The following is a 15172-nucleotide window of genomic DNA, read 5'->3' as shown; positions in this document are numbered from 1 at the left end:
CTATCTATACTTTACCACCCCCCCAACACACACACTTTTTTTCTGTTGCTAGAGATCAAACCCAGAGTCTTTTTTTTTTTTTTTTCCGGAGCTGGGGACCGAACCCAGGGCCTTGCGCTTGCTAGGCGAGCGCTCTACCACTGAGCTAAATCCCCAACCCCCCAAACCCAGAGTCTTATGGATGCCAAGAAAGCACTGTACCACTAAGGGACACTCCTACATGTCTCCATTTTTGTTTTGTGTTTTTATTATTTTATTTTTAGGCAAGGGCTCAGATAGCCTAAGCTGGCTTTGAACTCACTGTGTAGCCAAGGCTAGTTATTACTCCTGCTCCTCCTGCCTTCACTCCCAAGGGTTAGGACTACAGGTATGTGCCACCACACTTGGCACTGTTCATATATTTTCACACATTGGGTAACCATAGCAGAGATCTATTTCTTTCTGTCTATGTGACTTTAAAAAGTTGTCTAACCCCTAGGAGCCTTTGGTTCTTCAGGAACAATAGAAATAATCATAGTGCCCTCCCTACAGAGTCATGGTGAGGATTAAGTGAAATGGAGCATGTTAAGCTGCTAGATAGTAGGCTCTTCATAAGCCATAATTATTACTGTTATGAAGATAGGCTGGTCTAGCATTGTTCAAATGAGGATCATCATTAAGTACAAATGGCTCCTGTTGGTCAACAGGTGCAATGCTCCCACCCCAAGCAGCCTTGGGGTTTCCTTCTCAGTGGGTACCAGAGCCCCATGTCTTCCATTATTTGAAAATGAATTTAGCAGGGCTGGAGGGACGGCTCACCGGTTAAGAGTGCTTGCTGCTCTTGCAGAGGATCAGGGATTGGTTTCCAGCATCCAGGTCAGGCAGCTCACACTGCCTATACCACCAGCTGCAAGGGATCTGCTGCCCTCTCCTGGCCTCCACGGGTACCTGCACACACCCTCATAGAGACGCGATTTACTTTTAAGAACGAATTTTGAAAAGGACCGATGCCTTGGGCCTGGGTCCCTCCAAAGTAGATCTTAAGATGCAAACAGTTCACCTAACAACCATCTCAGGAAGCTTCGGGAGTAAGAAGAGGTCAAGGAAGAACACTACCAAAGGGCGTGCTATCTGAGCAAGTGACTACTACCGTGGCTCCTGGGATGAGCTCTTTGCAATACTCAGTCAGTTCGTGCAAGGTAAGAAGCTTGAGAGATTAGCCAACAGTCCGGTGTCTTTCCACCTTTGGCTGAGCGCCAATGACTCCCCAACACTTCCGGTAGAGACACACAGGAAGTTGCTTGCTCTTTGGAAACTATAGGTAATTCCTATGTAGGCCACGAGGATATGGGTAGGGCACTGACTGCAATTTCTACACCTAGGTATTAGATGATATTAGGAAACAATGTGGAAGACTGCCCCAATTCTCAAGAGATAACTTCAAACTAAATATAGGGGTTAAGTGTCATGATGATTACAACTTTCAAATGAGTCAGCGAAACAGGGCTGAGGACCTGGCTCAGTGGGAGAGTTTGCATTTGCCATGTTCGGGACTTTGGGTGCAATCTCCAGTCACACAAAAGACAAATCAACGGACAGAACAACATAGCAAATGTTAGCTGATGTTTACTGCATTCAGCTAAGGGCTTTTATGATCTTCACTGGGCTGTTCTTTCTGTGTATGTTTGAATACTGAGATGTTGACACACATATTAAGCAAGTATTTGTTGAATACCTATTGTGTACTAAGTATTTAGAACACTAGTTCCATCCAAACCAGTTATGATGGCTCTGTCCTGAATTAGGGAAAGATGCCTTCTGAGTCTCTATGGAAAACTCTATGGAAAAAGTAACTCAACAAACCCCAGGCTTCACAACATTAAGCGGGTACCCTGAGGGGGATGCTCAGAGGAGCAAGACAGCTCCCAAGGTAGGAGTTAAAAGTAAGGAGTCTTACTTTTAACTTTAACCCAACTGCAAGGTGGAAATGACTCTAGTCATTCTAGAAAAACTAATAAGGAAGCCTATGAGCCCCGTGGAGGGACTTTGGGCAATGAGAAAAGATTTCTAACAAGAATATGCCTGCATGGTAGTCCCCCATTTGGAAGCGATGGGATTGCCCCAAATCATATAAATTACTGAAACAGTCCAACAGTCCCCTCTCTTGGAACTGAGGGATATGGAAAACCATCTTCCCATTAGCAGTTAAATCCAGCAGTTAACCTAAGACTTAGGAGTATGGCTGGCTTGATATTAGTAGAGTTTGGGACTTGGGTAGGGCCAAGTAGCAGAATACTTTTTTTTGCATACAGGACCCTGGATTTCATCACAAGCACACAAACACACACACACACACACACACACACACACACACACACACACACACACACACACACAATTTGTTACTCCACAACTTTCACACATAGCTTGGGCCCAGAGGAGGAGCAGCCTTAGTCTGTAAGTTCTCAGAATAGTGACCCATCTGCTCCACATTCCCAAGACCCAAGCCTTTCTGGAAAGGTTCCAGAGAAAGAAAGTAAAGGACCAGGAAGTTGTGGCTTTCTGATTAAGACAAGCATGAGAATTATGGGGTTGGAGTGGGCAGAAGTATGGCTTATCGGTATTAAAGTGTGCACTTAGCACATAAGCACACATCACATGCCCATATCACACACACACACACACACACACACACACACACACACACACACACACACTCAGGAACATATCTAGGCACCATTCCTTCACCAGCGCTGAAGAGACTCAGGAGTCTTTTTCTTTTTTTTTTTTTTTTGGTTCTTTTTTTCGGAGCGGAGCTGGGGACCGAACCCAGGGCCTTGTGCTTCCTAGGTAAGCGCTCTACCACTGAGCTAAATCCCCAGCCCCAGGAGTCTTTCTTTTAAGGAACCTCTCAGGTGGCTGAGATCCAGCCGCTTAGTGGCTTTCGAATCTTGAGAGCCATGGACTATGGAACTAGGTCTGGACCACGGAGATGAAGTAAAAACTCTTATCAGAGGGAAGGTTCTGGCATTGCACATCCGCCACTCAAGAGGCACTCGCTGAAGGAGGGAAGCAGGATATTCATTTCCACACACATTAGAGGTGCTTGTTAGGTGCCCGGCCCATGAAGAGACAATGTACCTTGGGCTGCACTGTATGTACTCTATGTTGCAACACAGCCACAGGCCAGGAGGGCTGCCTAGACATGTCACTGGGAATGCCACCGAAGACTGTAGAGTAACAAAAAAGTGAGGACTCTGGCTGTCACACCCTAGTGATTTTGGAGCAGCATTTGGACCACTGCAGGCACCCAATGTGTTGCTTCTTCCTCCCAGAATCCACTAGTGCCCGCTAAACTGCTTTAAGTGATTCACAGGAATGATGTAGACCTATGATCCCCGCTGCTTGAGGCTGAGGCAGGAGAATTGCAAGTTTAAGGCTGGCATGGTGGGTTCAAGGCCATCCTTGAGTGCTTAGGCAACTTAGCAAATCTCTGTCTGAAAACCAAAGTAAGGGCTGGCTGAGATGCAGGTCAACTGGTGAGGGTTTGCCTGGCACGAGGCCCTGGTTCAATCCCCTGTTTAAAAAAAGAAAAGTCATGGGGCCTCCGGAATTTCCAGCTTAAGCAACTTCCCATTCCCTGTTATTAGAATTGCTCATCACCAAAAACATTAGCCCTGGAATCAAGACCTGAGCTGCCACAGAGCTGCAGCCCAGCGGTGTTAGAGAATATGCTTAGCCTCTGGGAGGCCCTTGGTTCGTGCCCTAGGACCAATAACAAACAACAGCAAAATCATAAGGCAGAGACTTGAGGCTAGAGGGGTGCTCAGCTTTTAAGAGCATTTGTCGGGGGCGGGGGGTTGGGGATTTAGCTCAGTGGTAGAGCACTTGCCTAGCAAGCGCAAGGCCCTGGGTTCGGTCCCCAGCTCCGAAAAAAAGAAAAAGAAAAAGAAAAAAAAAAAAGAGCATTTGTCGCTCATTCAGAAGACTGGGGTTCAGTGCACAGCACCCACATAGTGGCTTATATTGTCTGTAATTTTAGTTCTAATGAACCCAGTGCCATCTTTTGACTTCTGTGAGGACCAGGCATGTACATGCTGCACATACATACGTGAAAGCAAAACACTCATACACATAAAATAAAAGTAAATAAATCGGGGCTGGGGATTTAGCTCAGTGGTAGAGCACTTACCTAGGAAGCGCAAGGCCCTGGGTTCGGTCCCCAGCTCCGGAAAAAAGAACCAAAAAAAAAAAAAAAAAGTAAATAAATCTTTAAGACCCGCCCCCTCAATCCCTGTCTCAGGTTTCCGGATTTAGCAAGTGAAAATATAAAACACCCCACCCAACTGAATTTAAATTTTAGGTAACTAATATTTTATAAATGTAGATATGCCCAATACAATGATTAATGGGGTAGTTCATGAGAAAGTCAACACTAGGTATATATAAACCAATACTCTGAAAAAAAAAATCATTGTTTCTCCAAAATGCAAAATGTAGCTAGGCTTCTTAATGTGAGCCCAGAGTTCTTTTGCTGCCAAATCTGTATGGTGTGTGTGTGTGTGTGTGTGTGTGTGTGCGCCTATGTGTGTGTATGTGTGTGTATGTGTGTGTGTGTCTTCCTCTTTCTGTGTGTATGTGTGTTGGGAGTTGGCCTGGTTCTGCTATGTATTCAGATGCTAAATACTGGTGTGTGTGTGTGTGTGTGTGTGTGTGTGTGTGTGTGTGTGTGTTCCAGTGTGGTGTGGTGTGGTGTGGTGTGTACATTTTCCTAGGGAGATGGTTTCTTATCCTGGGATGAACAGACTTAGATGTCCTCTAACCTTCCAGTCTACCGATACCATAACCAAAATCAGTTCTGCCGCCCATCTGTCCTATCGCTTTCTTCCTTTTTCCTTCTGTACATTTGAATCTGAAGTGCGGCTGAGAACTGACTTTAACTGGGTACCTATCGCTTGCTGACCCTTTCCTTCCACATGCTCTTTCATTCAGTCTTTGCCTCCATTTAAAAGGCAACCCTGGTAGTTAACCATTTCACAAGCGAGGCTACTAGGCTTAACGGGCGGTGGGTTGAAGATGACAAAGCTAAGAAAGGGTGTGGCTCAGTGGCAGATCGATCACTCCCCTAGCGTGCATAAAGTCCTGGGTTTTCTCTCCAGTGTAAGAACAAACACAAAGCAAGACCAAACCAGGAAACAAAATCACTGGTAACCAGGAACACAACTGTAAATGTTCCTGAGATGCAAGTGCCCTGGCCCAAAAGTCTCCCTCCAGGACATAGCACAGGAGTAAGGGTGCCAGCCTGGTTTTATCTTTTTCCTCTGCATGTGTGTCTGTGATATATGCTTGTGTGCATGCACGTGTATGTACATGTGTGGAGACTGTATATCAATATCCGGTATCTTCCTCTGTCACGAGTCACCTGTCATTTTGTTTTGTTTTTAAGATAAGTTCTCCCTATGTAGCCATGGCTGGCCTAGAACTCACTGTGCAGACTAGGCTGACCTCTAACTCATAAAGACCCACATGTGTCTTTTCCCCAGGACTGGGATCAAATGAGACCAAGCTTTACCCTGGTTGTTTTTTTGTTGTTTTGTTTTGATTTTGTTTGTTTGTTTTGAGTTACCATTTCTCACTGAATCTAAAGCTCACAATTTTGACTATATTAGCTGGTCAAAGAGCCCTCAGATATACCTATCTCCCCACCCCACCCATCCCTTGGGTAAGAGGTGCTCTCTGACACATCTGGGTTTGACATGGGCACTGGAATCGCAACTTAGGTCCTCACAGTTGTGTATGAAGCACTTCACCCACTGATGCATCTCCCTGGCCCCTTTATCTTATCATTTTCACAGGATCTCATTATGTCACTCAGACTGACCTCAAACTCCAAACCTGCTCTGGCCTCCACACTCTTCCTTCATTTGAGGACACAGTTAAGAGCCAAAGTAGGTGACCTTTGCGAATGACCACTAGAGGTCACTTTGCACCCACAGTGGTTCTGGAGCTAGGGTTGAGATCCTCCCAGGCCTGTTACTGTTCTGATCAATCTGGGAAGGGATGAGTGGGGAAGGAGATGGGGAAGGGAAGCTGGGGGAACGAGGATTTGGGGGGGGGTGGGGACTGGGATACAGAAAGAGCAATACAGAATGAAGTGAGTCCCTTAGGAGAGGACGACACCCTCTATTATCAGTATGGATGACTAAAATGGGAAGAGAGTTCTAAGACTTCCTCATCCAAAAGGGGAGAGGAGGGGGTGGTGGCACCCCCAAAGAAGACGGTCCACCAACTGCCTCACCTGAAAAATTCACTTGCCTTCTCAGTGGTCTGCCTAGTGGAAGCTAATGGAGCTTCAGCTCCAGGCACCGTCATGTGCACAGGCCTCTTCCAAAGGTCATTAATCACTAAATGTGTGGAATCTTCCTTAAAAGGGCCTCTCCATATAAGCATCAAGCATCCTGACTTTAGCCCCCACTAACTCCAGTACAGAAGGTTTAAAGGAAGAGGAAAAGGAGGTCAGGGGTTCCAAAGGAAAGTACCCGCCCCAAGATTACGAGGGAGGGGCTTCCTGTAAGAGTAGGAGGGTTCATTCAAGGGCCAAAGACCCCAGAAGCTACTTAAATCCGAAAAGGAGGCAGGGTGAGCTATGGGGCCATCAGAGGTGAGGGAGTCCTCCTCCTGTTGGTCTGAAGGTTCCTGTGGCTGGCAGAAGTTTGCCTCAATCTTTACAGAGAGGCCTGCCGCATCCTGTTAGCTGCTTTCTGAATAAACAAAAGTCTTGCCAACCATTGTGCTGAGTTGGAAAGAAGGGGAAAAAAAAAAAACAACCTCCAGAAGGAAAGTTATAGAATCCCTGAGCTGTGAACTTTGCAAAGGGATAAATGATAAAGGTACCAGGAAGCCACCTGCTCGCAGTTCTGGAATACCTGCTGTAACTAGCAGTCCTGGGTTAGCCTCCACTCACCTTTCCCAACACCTGCGGTCACAAACAGCCCCAAATCCCATCCCATGGGATTTGAGATCTGAATTCAAGAGCTTGGCTGCCTTGCCAATAATTTCCTTTTAGAATGTGGAATACTGTGTAATGGGCAAAGTGGACCTGGTTTGGCGAGGAGTTTACAGGGAATAGGGCACTACGGGGAGAGGAGAAGCGACAGCATTCCCACACGACAGCTCAAATACCCTGCAGCTGAGATACTGCCTCACTTGATCCGGGGTCTCCCTGAACCAAGGAGAGAGTGAAAGAGAAAAGGGGAGCTCAAAAGAGGAGAGGGTCCAGGGGTTTATAAAAGCTAGCCCAGAATCCACTAACTGGTCTGCCAGCTTTGGAGACTCCGTCCATCCTAACAGGGTGCTACTGCTTCCCTAAACACGTCTCACCTCTCCTGCATCTCTACTTCCTTTGTCCCTGGGCCTTCGTCACTTTGTTCACCTCTGGAGAGACCTAGGAGACCTGGCAAGCCAGCCATGGCCATCCGTACAGTTCCATAACAAGATGGACAGCTCTGTTTGGGAGATGTGAAGGTCCTGGGATCAAAGTTCAAGCAATACGCACAAGGCTAGGTGCAGATGACTTGAGTAACCTAGGGGCTCTCTGGCTTTTAAATGAACCACAGTACTGGAACCCAACTGGTCCCAGCAGTTGACAGGCACTGCTGAGAACCGCCTGCTTCTCTCGCAGCCCCATACCCAGTGACTTCAATCTGGTACTTGAAATTGGCCAAAGTGAAAGGATTTTTATAATTGAAACTGGCAACTGCTGCAAATCCAGGCCCTCCTCTCCAGAACTGTTAGACATTTACCAGAGGATCATTGTGCCACCCCTAGCACACACACTACCCAAACTGCCAGCAGTCTCCGTATTTGTCTATTCATGGGCACACAGAAGAGTGCCTGCATGTGTTCGCCATTACAGCCAGCAATCTTCCTTCTTCCGTTATGCAGGCATTTGAAGTATTTTCCTAGTTACTACATCCCGACCCCAGACAGTTTTCTAATTTCTTTCTTTTATAGTCCATAATTGCTCTTGTATCTTCCTTTTGGAGGCCCTCCTTGCCCTAGGGACGATGTGCCCTACGTGTGAAATTTGCTGTGGCAATAATCCAGTCAGGAGAACAAATTACCCCGTCTTTCCATAAGTGAGTGATATAGAGACCAACAGCCCAATATCGTTCAAATGAAAGCCAGGTCATGATTTGCTGTCTGGGCTCCTTTGCAATGGTAGAGACTGTGCCATTGGCTTCATCCCTGATTGGCATATGATCTACCAAGCTCCACCCCCGTGCCCTGACCAGTATTCTTCCAAAGAGCTCAAAGTCCTTGCAGCGTTCCCACAATGAACATCCTGTTCCTCTAGGACACGGAGGAATTTTTTGCATGAGCGTCTTTGTGTCAGATGGAGAGAAACAAAGAGAAGTCACTTGATCTGCTCAGGCCAGCCCCAGTGATGGATATTCCAGCATGAAGACCATTAGCTGCAAGATATAGCCTGGGAAAATACAGGAGGAAATGGCTACCCACATGCCCACTTCCTGCCAAGTACTCTTATAATATACAATTTGAGGTATTCATGGTAAAGTACTTGACTAGCATGTGCAAATCCCTAAGCTCAGTTACCAGGGGGATAGGATGGTAGTGCTGGCTGTATTTGGAGGTCTAGACAAGAGCAACTATGTTCAAGTAACATAGTGACGCCCTGTCTCAATAAACTAGAAAAAAAAAATCCCACCATAAGCTCAAAAAACAGTCAATGATTTAACATTTTAAAACTTAGTCAAGTTGCACAGCAGGACTTCTCAGGAAAAACAACCCTGCCACGATTCTGACCAAGGCTCCCCTCTTCTAAACCCACCCCCCAAAGCATCTCTTTGTAAGAGTCCTCACTTTGCTCTGGTGTTCACTATCTTCGAAGTGGAGTACTAGTGAGTACGGTCGCTTCGCTTGGTTTCTGTGGTGTACTTAAGTCTAGAACAGTGGTTGGCACATGGTAAATATCTGTGGAAACCACACTCTCCCCTCCCTTCTGTGCTGGGGTTTGAACCCAGCGCTCTAAGTTATGCTTCCAACCCTAATTGCTTTTAGATTCACTCATTGGCCTCCTGTTATGTGAGATCCCATAGAGAAACCACATTTCCTTCTTAGGTCCCCAACTGCTTCAAGGTTCTGCCAAGGTGTATTAGTTCTCTGTGATGCTGTTTTACCTTTGTTTCTTCTTCCACGACTACAGATGATATCTCTGGAGTCTTACATTAAGATTTTTGATTTCTGAGCCAATCCACCTGATACGAGGGCCCACACTCTTCCAGTCTGCACTGAACATGCCACAGGGATCACCTCTGGGCCAGAGTTCCTCTGCATAGTTAGAGGAGACATTTTACAGCAACGGCCAGTAGGAGTGGATTGTGGACTAGAGCCATTCTTGGGCTGACACCTCTCAAGAAAGAGCAGATGGAAGACAATGGACAGTTTATTAAATTAAGGTCGAGTGTTAGTGTTGGCGCTGTAGTTCATTGGTAGAGCATTTCCCTAGCATCATGAGGTCCTAGGTTCAGTTCTCAGCACTGCGTTAAGTGGAGCTCAGAGGCATCTGGAAAGTGTATATGCCCTCAGCCCAGGGCCTGGATACGCAGCTTAGCAGTAGAGCATTGGCCTAGCATGTAGGTCATTTGTTTGTTTGTTTGAAAGGGTCAAGAAGATAGATCAGAGAGTAAAGATACCTGCCACCAAGCCTGATGACCTGCGTTTGGTCCCCGGGATCTACACAGTAGAAGTTAAGAACAAACTTCTCTGACCCCTATTTTCCCACACAACACATGCTTTTAAAAGCTCAGACTTTTGCTAACAGTCTCCTCTTACCCAAAGTGATTTCCTACCTTTTTCACAAACCAGAACTTGCACCTTAAAATGAAAATTCTTTGGACCTAAGAGACTGGTCGGCACCTCGTGTTTATCTCTGCTATTGTTAAACCCTGCAAATGCCATCTACGTGTGTCCTTGGCATGCCATGAAAAGGAGGGTGGAAGGCCAACATAACCCTGGCATAAGCCAAATATGGGTTACACCAGAGTCCTGTCTCGGTGGATCAGAGGAGAGAAGAAATCAGGCAGGGCCTTTGTTTTCCCAGAGCCTCTGGCCAGCACTGCATGCACAAAACAAACACTGTGCCTTAATACAGACTTCTTGTTTGTATTCTTTCTCCACCTACTTCCAGAAGTAGAAAAGCATCCCTTGTGTTTTATCTGTATTTCCTCATCCCTGGCCCCTCCCACTCTTTATTCTTAAAGGTACACATCTGTGGATCTCAGGCTTTTGGCCTTAGTCAGTACTCAGGAGAGAAACAGCCTCCTAAGGAGCTCCATACACCAAAACTCTGAGGACTAGCCCTTGCCCTGCATTTGACCCAACCTCATCCAAGGGCTCTCTAATGGGCCCAAACTTCATAAAAACCATGCTGGAAGGTATTAACTCCCCCCCCCCCCACACACACACATACACACACTTACTAAACCTTTAGATTACATTCCTAACACTAGCTCCTAAGGTCTGCTCCCCTAGTGGGGAATTTCCTTGTGTCTGACTAAAACTCCAAGGTCCAGTAATCAAAATCATACTTTGGCTCCACTGGCTAACAGGTCCAATCAGGACTTACCAACTCATTCTAACACAGACTTCCCCCTTTTTCCTCCTTAAAAACCCACTCCTGCAGAAACACCTGCTGCTGTCTTTGTCAGATCCAGAGGCAGACACCCACCCCACCTGCCCATGCAGGATAATAAATATCCTTTGTGCTGAGAATTTCCTGTCTGGATGTGTTCTGCGCAGACTCAGGAGCCCTTAGACTCCTCCCTATGGTTCAGCAGGGGCAGACAGCTCTCTGCCCATTGCCTGACACAGCCAACCATCTGCCCATCCTGGGTTTTTATTCATTGCCAGTGGGACCCTGTCGACATTTGCTGTGCCTTTTGTGCAGCATGTGGGGACAATACAGCCACTAGAAGAACACCGTAGGAAGCAGTAGGGCTGCTCAGGCTATGACCTTGCTAGTGTGAAGTGAATAGATTTAGCATTTGGAGTGAAACAGAGAAAGCCAGACCATTAATTACTATTATATTTCACTGGGTTATAATACAAAAAAAATATCTAGAAGTGGCTTTAGAGATGCAACTTCATTTTCTATTGCATACTTAACAAGTCTAAAGAAGATAGCCCAGGGCTGACATGGCAACTTGGTCCCTGGCGTGGGAAGGAGGAACAGTAGGCTAAGATCTGACCCACTAACGAGCCACACCACACGACTAGTTTCCTTCTGTGTCTGTGCTACAACGCTACTTGGGGGAGGGGAGGATTTAGTTGGCTTTCTTTGCTGATCACAGTCTGTCACTGAGGGAGAGCAGGGCAGGAACTTGAAGCAGAAACAATAGACGGGTGCTGCTTACTGGCTAGCTCTCACAGATTCATGCTTAACCAGCTTTCTGGGGATGGTGCTGCCCATAGTGGGCTAAACCCTCCTGCATCAACTAATAACTAAGACAAGCCCTACAGATGTGCCCACAGGTCTGTCTGATCCAGACAATTGCTCAGTTGAGACTTTCAGGACGCTAGGCTGCGTCAAGCTGACCAAATAAACCAGGTCATAAGCTGTACAGCTTCATGTTGGGTTTGACATATATTTTTTAAAAGATTTATTATTTATTTATTTATTTATTTATTTATTTATTTATTTATTTATATGAGTACACTGTTGCCATCTTCAGACACACCAGAAGAGGGCACCAGATTCCTGTTGCACATGGTTGTAAGCCACCCTGTGGTTGCTGGGATTTGAACTCAGGACCTCTGTTAGAGCTGTCAGTGCTCTTAACTGCTGAGCCATCTCTCCAGCCCCAGGTATATTTTTATGCACTTACTCATTTGTGGGACCAGGGGAGCCAGGGAGCTGTGGGAAGCAGGCTGTGAGCAAGAGTAGGATTGAGGTGTGTCCAAATCCCAGAAATCTTGTCCTGAGATCAGCAGGAATAGCATCATCTACATGTCTCGCATACATACATCCATGCCCTCACCATTGACCCATCAGAGGAGGTCATGTAGCTTGGTCACCAAGTTCAACTCCCTTCCCCTTATAGAGTCAAGTCTAGCAGCACTTGGGATTCCTCCTTATGCATCCCTAACACCCTGGCCTGGACCAATGATATACACTCATCACCCAAAGGTTAAATTAAAGTCCAATTAAAGGAGCTACTCAGTGAAGCCTGTCTACTGAGACATCTGCTTCACATCGAGTTCACTCGCTGCCTGTGGTCTCCATCACACCTGCCCCTCACCCTCGGCCAAATAAGTTTTGCTATAACCTATTTGTAATTGTTTTTGTCTATTCTTGTCATCTCGTAAGGTTTGTTTACTCATCAGGCCTAAAATAACAGGTTCCGGTTGTGCCAGATGTGAAGAAGGCAAAACTTGAAAATACCCACTCAAGAGTAGAGAAATACAAATCGGTACTAAGAGTATCAGTGATGGGCCGGGAGAGATGGCTCATTGGCTAAGAGCAATGACTGCTCCCTCAGAGAACTTGGGTTCCATTCCCAGCACCCTCACGGCAGCTGAAAACCATCTGTAAGGCCAGTCCCAGGGGAGCTAATGCCCTCTTCTGGCCTCCACAGGCACTGCACATACATGGCGCACAGACGTGCAGGCAGGTAAAACACTCATGCATAAAAATTTAAAGGGTCAGTCCCCAGCTCCGAAAAAAAGAAAAGAAAAAAAAAATTTAAAGGGAACGCCAATGATTGTTGTGTGTGGTAGTGCATACCTTTAGTCCTAGCACTCAGGAAACAAGGGCAGGTGGATCTCTGTGAGTTCAAGGCCCGACTGGTCAACGTAGTTAGTTCAAGGACAGCCAAGACTTCAAAATGAGATCCCATCTCAAACAAAAGCCAAACCAAAAACAGATGAAAACGAGTGCCAATGATTGAAAACTATACATCATAGACTTTTAGATTTTATTTCCTTATTTTGAAGTCCTGGGGTTTGAACTTAGGCCTTCACATATGCCAGCCCAGTGTTCGTCCACTCGGCTATATCTCCCCTCCCCCAACACACTCTCACTTTTTATTTATTTATTGGTTTTTGAAATAGAGTCTCAGGTAGCACAGGCTGGCTTCGGCATCGTTGTGTAATCAAAGATGGACTTGAGCCCCTAATCTCCCAGCCTCCAACTCCTGAGCGCTGTATTACAGCCTAAACCACTACATCCAGTCGCACCTTTTATTTTGGCACAGGCTCACGCTAAACTGCCAGCCTCAAACTCTGCTGTAACCCAAGAAAACCTTTAACTGTGATCCTCTTGCCTCAGCCTTCCTGATAGGTAGGCTGTGATGACAGGCCTGGCTCATTTCTGTTATTTAAGAAGAATCTGTGGTGATGCCCTGATAGCTAGCAGGTCTCTCCATAGAAAGCCTAGTGGCACTTCCAGGCATGCATGCGGTTCACAGATATACATGCAGGCAAAACACCCATACACATACTTTTTTTTTTTTTTTGGTTCTTTTTTTCGGAGCTGGGGACGGAACCCAGGGCCTTGCGCTTCCTAGGTAAGCGCTCTACCACTGAGCTAAATCCCCAGCCCCTACTTTTTTTTATACTGTAGAATAGAGTTTATTCAGGGCATGGGAAAGGGAGCTGAGAGAGACAGAGAAAGGCAGAGAGAGAGTAGAGAAGTAGAAGATGGTCATGAACATGTGGAGAGAGAAGGGGAGGGGAGTGGAGAGAGAGAGAGGAGAAGGGGAAAGAGAATAATAGAGTAGGAGCAAGAAGGCAAGAGCAAGAGCACATTTAAAAAAAAAACGAGCTGGAGAGATGGCTCAGTGGTTAAGAGCACTGACTGCTCTTCCAGAGGTCCTGAGTTCAATTCCCAGCAACCATATGGTGGCTCACAACCATCTGTAATGAGATCTGATGCCCTCTTCTGGTGTGTCTGAAGACAGCTACAGTGCACTTATAGTAAGTAAGTAAGTAAGTAAGTAAGTAAGTAAGTAAGTAAATAAATAAATAAAAAACAAAAACCATTAAAAATATGGTGAAGATTCCATTGGTACTGTTTCTCATAAAACGATTACTATAGATGGAAAAATCCCTTCTCCCAGAGCGTAAAACTCCAATGAGAAAATGAGAAAAAAAAGTTCTTGCCAGATTCTCCACATGTGGGTTGCACACACTTCACACACTTGCCAGATGCTGGCCACTACTCAGAACCAATCTGTGGTAAGGATCGTCTTTAGAAAACACACACACACACACACACACACACACACACACACACACACACACACACGTAATTACTTTTCTGTGATACTGTGAAATATATATGTGGTTTTTTTCCCCTCTCTCTGCTGATGTACCAGTTCCTAAAATTTTTGGACTCCCCAAAGTGATGAGTCTAGATTCTCTCAGGACGATGCCTGGTCCGGACTCAGGTGTGAGTAGAAGGCTGGGACTTATCTCAATCTCTAGGCAGGGAACTAGGACAGCGACTGAAAGTTAAGTTGATCATCAGCGGTCACTAATGGACTCTACAAGCCTGATAATGCGTGTCGGGGTCCAGCTGTGGCTCTGATTCCTCCATTTCCTTCCTTTCAGAGTGTCCAGACACCGCAGCAGACCGAGCTGGAAGGATGAAGTAGAGGCGTGGAACCCATCGGGTCTAGAGGATCCCAGTCCAGCGGGGAGTGAATGCAGAGGCAGTGGGGGTGGGGGGGGGGAAGGAAGGCCTCCGGGGATCCTAGTATGGCAACTCTTTTTTTTTTTTTTTTGGTTCTTTTTTTTTCGGAGCTGGGAACCGAACCCAGGGCCTTGCGCTGTATGGCAACTCTTTTAGACAAAAGCCTTCTCTGATGATCTTCAATGAAACAGCTCTGTGAGATGATCTCAGCTTGTGCACATACCTTTATTTGGGGTGAATCGGGGGGGCTATGTGAACCCTGGAGAGTGGGAAGAGGTTCTTTTTTTTTTTTTTTTTTTCTTTTCTTTTTTTTTTTTGGAGCTGGGGACCGAACCCAGGGCCTTGCGCTTGCTAGGCAAGCACTCTACCGCTGAGCTAAATCCCCAACCCCGGAAGAGGTTCTTCTTAGGGTGAAGCTTCATTGGCTGAGGGTTAAGTTTCTGGGGATACCTCATTTGCATGCAGAGGCATCCAGGAAGT

This window comes from Rattus norvegicus, chromosome 10 (genome assembly GCF_021556685.1).
Source record: "Rattus norvegicus strain SHRSP/BbbUtx chromosome 10, alternate assembly SHRSP_T2T, whole genome shotgun sequence".
NCBI lineage: Eukaryota > Metazoa > Chordata > Mammalia > Rodentia > Muridae > Rattus > Rattus norvegicus.
This window is presented reverse-complemented; position numbering follows the sequence as displayed.